Source organism: Camelina sativa, chromosome 5 (assembly GCF_030686135.1).
Source record: "Camelina sativa cultivar CO46 ecotype springtype chromosome 5, ASM3068613v1".
NCBI classification, from domain to species: Eukaryota; Viridiplantae; Streptophyta; class Magnoliopsida; order Brassicales; family Brassicaceae; genus Camelina; species Camelina sativa.
This window is the reverse complement of record NC_141884.1, coordinates 19,661,618-19,667,263: the sequence shown is the minus strand read 5'-3', so window position 1 is coordinate 19,667,263 and position 5,646 is coordinate 19,661,618. Positions and strand designations below refer to the sequence as shown.

The window sequence follows — 5,646 nt, the reverse complement described above, 5'->3', positions numbered from 1 at the left end:
TATTTTCATTATTTCCATATTATAGTTTGTTTTGCTTGCTCACATTTTTCTTTATATCTTCAATGTTTTCATGTTCATTTAAATATTTATACGGAAACAATTATAATATTGTCTAATAACTCATTATTGTTTTAAAACTTTTCGAATATGGAAACTTTTTATTAGAGTTTCAAATTTGTTTTTTAATAAAATTTTACTTTAAATCTCATTAACAACAAGTTTAACTAATAATAATCTAATGCTCATTCACCAACAATTCAAAAGATGAGATAGGTTTTTACATAAACCTAATAAACCTTGTTTCAGAATTGTTGTTGAACATGTTAGGTTTTGTTCATTTCTTATATTTAGAAACTTTTTTTTCTATCAACATTCATGTGGTAAAGCAGGCTAAAACTTCTTCTAATTAAACGATGCATATGAGTCTCTCCATTGTAAAATTAGTTTCTTATTAGTCTTCATGTTTAAGCAAAAAAACAAAAAAAAACGTATTAAACTATTATAAAAAAAAAAATGAACAACAATCTCCAAATTACTATAATTGAATAACAATGTAAGCTAAATTTGTGGCTAGCACAGAATGACTTCTACGGGGGTGTATTGAAACCATGATTTTGGAAAATTTGATGGGATTTAGGAAATTTAGAATTTTGATAGATTTTAGGGAAGTTCATATGATTTTCTGTAAAATTCTTTCAAATCCCACCTAAAACCATGAGATTTAGATTTCTGTATTTTTAACTAGACAAATCCTCCATAATCCTCCAGAATCCTAAAAATTGTTAAAATCCTAATCCACAAAATTGTTTTGAATAACCGTGGATTTTAAAGTAGATTTTTAAATCATCAGTTCAATAACAAAGGATTTTAATGGATTTTAAAGTAGATTTTTAAATCATCAGTTCAATAACAGTGGATTTTAAAATTCATGATTGAATAACACAGAATTTGTAAATTTCACCTAAATCACTTAAAATGTCAAGTTGAATACACCCCCGCTAGTATATAAGAAAGTAAAACTTTATCAGCCAGAAATAAATAAAGTTTCACTGCATGGCCCCTCTTTTTTGTTTCCAAAATTTCTTCCATTTACCTTTTTTAGTTTGTAAATAAAAATACTACATATATATTAACAAAAGATTATGGGCGTAGATTCGTAAATTTTCTCAAACCTGGGGTTACTCTGTTATGTAATATATTATATATACACTATTGTAAGTTAGGCAAAGCACCAATCCATACTTAAACGACATATTCACCTTGTAACCAATAATATAAAATCCCGAATTTATTCCTATATTACTCGACCTTGTTTACTCTTTGATGAATATGTGGAGATATTTCCGTTGTTGTACCTTTTCTCATGTATTTTTTCTTTGATGATACCAGTACTGTTACTTGCCTCAAAATGCATTCCAATTTCACGACTCTCTTTGTAATAATCTGGATCTTACATTTGGGACATGTAAATCTTTTGTTTACATGGGATCTGCTTGAAGATCAGATGTGTTAATGTAAAAAAAATTCTTAAACTTGAATAATATGCATGGCTTGGAACATCAAAGTAGGTATACGTACGTATATATGGTTAAAGACGTTTTGGAAATTATTATATTAAATATCAACAGAACTGATGAGCGCCTCAACATTTTCTCCTATTCAATGTGAGAATTATTATAGAGTTTGGTGGATTGAGACTATGTATGAGAGACCCAATCGTGTCGGTCGGATCCAAGTTGCGCACATTCATCACCGTTCAATTTAACTTTATTACAATAGTAGTGTTTTTTTTAGATTGATCAAGTACAATGCGTTTTTTTTTTTTTTTTTAATTTTATAAACCCTATCGGCTGATCCGGTCTACCTCGATAGAAATGCACCGAAATGTTTTAGAGTGGACTTTTCTCCAAAGGGCCACCATACTATCTGTCCCGAGTTTGGAATGCTTTCCGACTAATGTCAAGGGTAGTCAGGCCGTCTGCATTTCTGACTACCTGGTAAACCAATTGGGCCAAGGCCCAACTGACAGACTTCCCACACAACCATGATTTTTGTTTACACGGTGGATTGAACCTAGGTAGGTTAGTTCCTTCCAACATTTCCCCAATTCTTCCTTACCACTGGACCACAGCTGTGCGGAAGTACAATGCGTTATTGTTGCAAAAAGAGAGAATATAGTGCGTTATTGCTATATGCATGTATTTGTGTCAATTCACAATTCTTCACTAGAGTATGTAAAGGTAAAAACAAAATAATAAAAAGACCAATGCATGCAGTAGAACTTTGGAAAAAGAGTGTTGTAAAGGGTAGTTAGGACTGAGGAAAAAAACTAAAAGAACTTAAAAAAAAAAAGAATAGAAACAAATTGTATATATTTAAACCGAAACTTTCACAATTAAATACTACTATTTATTATTTTATTAATTACTTTTTAGATAAGTTACTAATTATTTATTGTACAAAATGCTCTTAGCATAAAGTTATATTCATTGTACAAAATATTTCGGATAAAACAAATTTCTTTTCATTAAAAAATACAGAAAACTCAATATAGTATATAAAATTTTAGTCCATTTGATAACTTACTGATGTGAAAGTTTCGGATCTCTGACCTATGAGATGATATTTGTGGATGGTCCACAAAATATAGCACCTAAACCTCAACTTTAGACACGATAACATTGAAAACATATCCTGTTGATTATATTGATGGGATATTAAGAGGGGATGACAAGGAGAGTCCACTACGGTATTGAAAAAGTTGGGTTAGCAAGTTAGCATGAATTAATCCAAAGCCAAGTTGGAATAAGAGAACGACAAGTGTATTATTTACTTTGTCAAAACCATCATAACTGATCAACGACCATCATTAAAACGCTAAGAGTGAGTTATAAAGCTAATTAAAGCTTAGATTACTAAAAGCCATTATAGAGCAACGTAAAATATAAAGTGGAAAAGAAGTAGGTCTTTAAAAAAGTAGTCATCTCGTGTGCCTGCATTATCATGCAACTTCTAATCTTAGATAGCCATTATGGAAACAACTCATTAGTCATTACTTTGTCATTTTACAAGGAACTTTTGCTTATTGACTTATGGTTACTTAATGATGTTTAGGAGATTGATTTTTTTTTTTTTTAATATAATCGGCTGTCTTTAATTTGCAAAACTTGAATATGCGCAATCGTTGAATAATACTTTAATTAATATATATAAAAGAGAAAAAATATATGAAAACTTGGCAGTCTAATCAAAATGACAAAAATATACAATTTCAAAACAAAGAGGCTTACTAAACGGGATATGAAATCTCCCGTTTAGAAATATACATAGTGAAATTGATCATCGAAACCTAAATTACAACAGTGAGGTATAAGAGAAATATATAATGACATTAGGTCATCGAAACCAAGATTAATATTCCACCAAACTGGAGAAGGTGAACAACCCAGTAAAGAGATACGTATTTCTAATTAGTTCCAAAATTTGAAGTTGAGACTCTTGATGCGTCGAGGGAGATATAGTTGGCATAGAGCAAAATAATGTTTTCAATTTTAAGTGAACAGGTGATATATAGACTCTCTTTATCATTTTGCCTCTACTAATATTTTATTGTCGTTTGACTTTTAATATAGTCAATTTCATACTTATGGTTAGCTCTTAGTTATTTATTTACAGAATCATCCACTTGACAAAATTCTTGAGAGGCTCTTTGCTTCTATAAATGTCAAACTTAAAATAATAGAAACCTCTGACTACTTAAAGGATGATTGTCTTGCTAGTTAATTGCTAGCGCTGTTAGAGTCGACTTGAGGGTCCAAAACAGTATGGCATTGTGCTTCCCCTGTCAAATGTCAGGGATTCAAAGACTTGTTAGATTCTGAAGTTGGTTGTGACATAGCTTTCCAAGTCGGAGTTGAAACATACGAAGCTCATAAACTGATTCTTGCGGCACGTTCCCTAGTTATTAGAGCTCAATTTTTTGGACGAATTGGGAATAACAATGTGGATAAAATAATTATTTTCAAAGTAATATTTTCTCAATTTTTGTTCAACATTACAATTTTAGTACTTGGTTGTACATGCAACTACAATTCTGCTAACTCTGGATCTTGAAATTTTGTAGGATATGCCTAGCTTCATCTACCGTTGTACTTCCTGATGTGCATGAAATTACTGGTCAACTTGTGCCAGTTCGTTCACGAACATGATTAAACATCTCTTGGCAGCTGCTGATGACCTCTATGACCTTGCAAGGTTAAACATATAATGTGAAGTTCTGCTATGCCAATAATTCGATGTTAATAACGCAATGTGGCAACAACACTTGCGCTGGCTGAACATCACGAATTCTTACAGCTCAAATCATTTTGCATAAAATTAGTTGCATCTCTACCCAATTTGGGAGGTAGTGTTGCATATATTTTAAGGTTTTTCAGTATCCACTTTAATTTATATGCCTATATATAGACTCTCTTGCATATTTTTCATGTTTTCTTGCTTTAATTGCAACATTGTTATCATGTGATGATATTGTAGAATGCATAGGTCTTGCATTGGATTTGTTTTTCTTTAAACGTGTTGTGCCGCCATGGAGATTGTTCTAATCAACCTACAACTTATGCTATACCTTGACATTAGAAAAATGGCGATTGTAATTTTGTAATTGAGAGAACAAGTTTATCTAACTGTATATAATCCACTAATACATTTATTTTTAAATATTCCAAATCATATCTAAACCTTATATGAATGATCATCTGCCTTTTTTTACCTATAACTTATCTTGATAGTACACTTATTTAACATTCTTGTTCTTATGTTCGATTTGTATATAGGAGACTCGATGCTTGATTAGACGACTTGAGGTTTTATCTTTTATCATCCTCAACTAGCAAGGTGCGATAAACAGTTACCTTAATTCTTTTTTATTGACAATTGATATATTATTGTTTTTATGGTTTTTAACCATGATAGAAATATGTTTTTAGAGTCTTTGATTTGTTTTTAGAATCTTTTTGAGTCTTTGTAGGACTAGATACAATTTGGCAAATATAGGAGCTTTGAGGCTGAAGCAAAAAACTTACAGACAATCTCATATAATGGTGTCGATCGACATCTCATTGGTGTCGCTCGACACTCTTTGCGAAACAAGAAGAAACTCAAGTTTTGAAAATTTACAAAATTGCTCTAAAGTTTTTTCTAATTGCAACATTAGTTTCCGATGTATTTTAAGACATATAGATATATATGTATATATTTACATTTTAGGTTTTAGAAACCCTTATGCTTTAATTTTTGCTGCAACCTTAGGTTTTAGAATCATTAACTTATTTGAAGGTTTGAACCCAAAATGAATTTCTTGCTTTGACATTTTTTTTTAAATAATTCTCATGATGATATAATATTAAGTTAAGACCATCATTATTGTTCCCTTATAAATTTCTCACAGCATGACATTTTCTGATTTCTTGTTAACTGTAAAACAAAAGCTATGTTGGTGTGCTTTATATAGTTGAGTATGGAAAGTATGCCATGAAACCTCCGTAATACATTCACGGGCCTTGCCCAATAAACATAAATTCAAAATAGTAGCCCACAACTCTACAATATACTGCACGTTAGCATAAAAAGACAATGAGGTACACA

At 30.9% G+C, this 5,646-nt stretch overlaps 1 pseudogene; it reads left to right on the top strand.

Annotated features, from left to right (window-relative positions):
• The first annotated feature begins 3,539 nt into the window (after nucleotides 1-3,539).
• LOC109132860 (BTB/POZ and MATH domain-containing protein 3-like) lies at nucleotides 3,540-4,855 on the top strand (annotated as a pseudogene).
• Nucleotides 4,856-5,646: the final 791 nt, after the last annotated feature.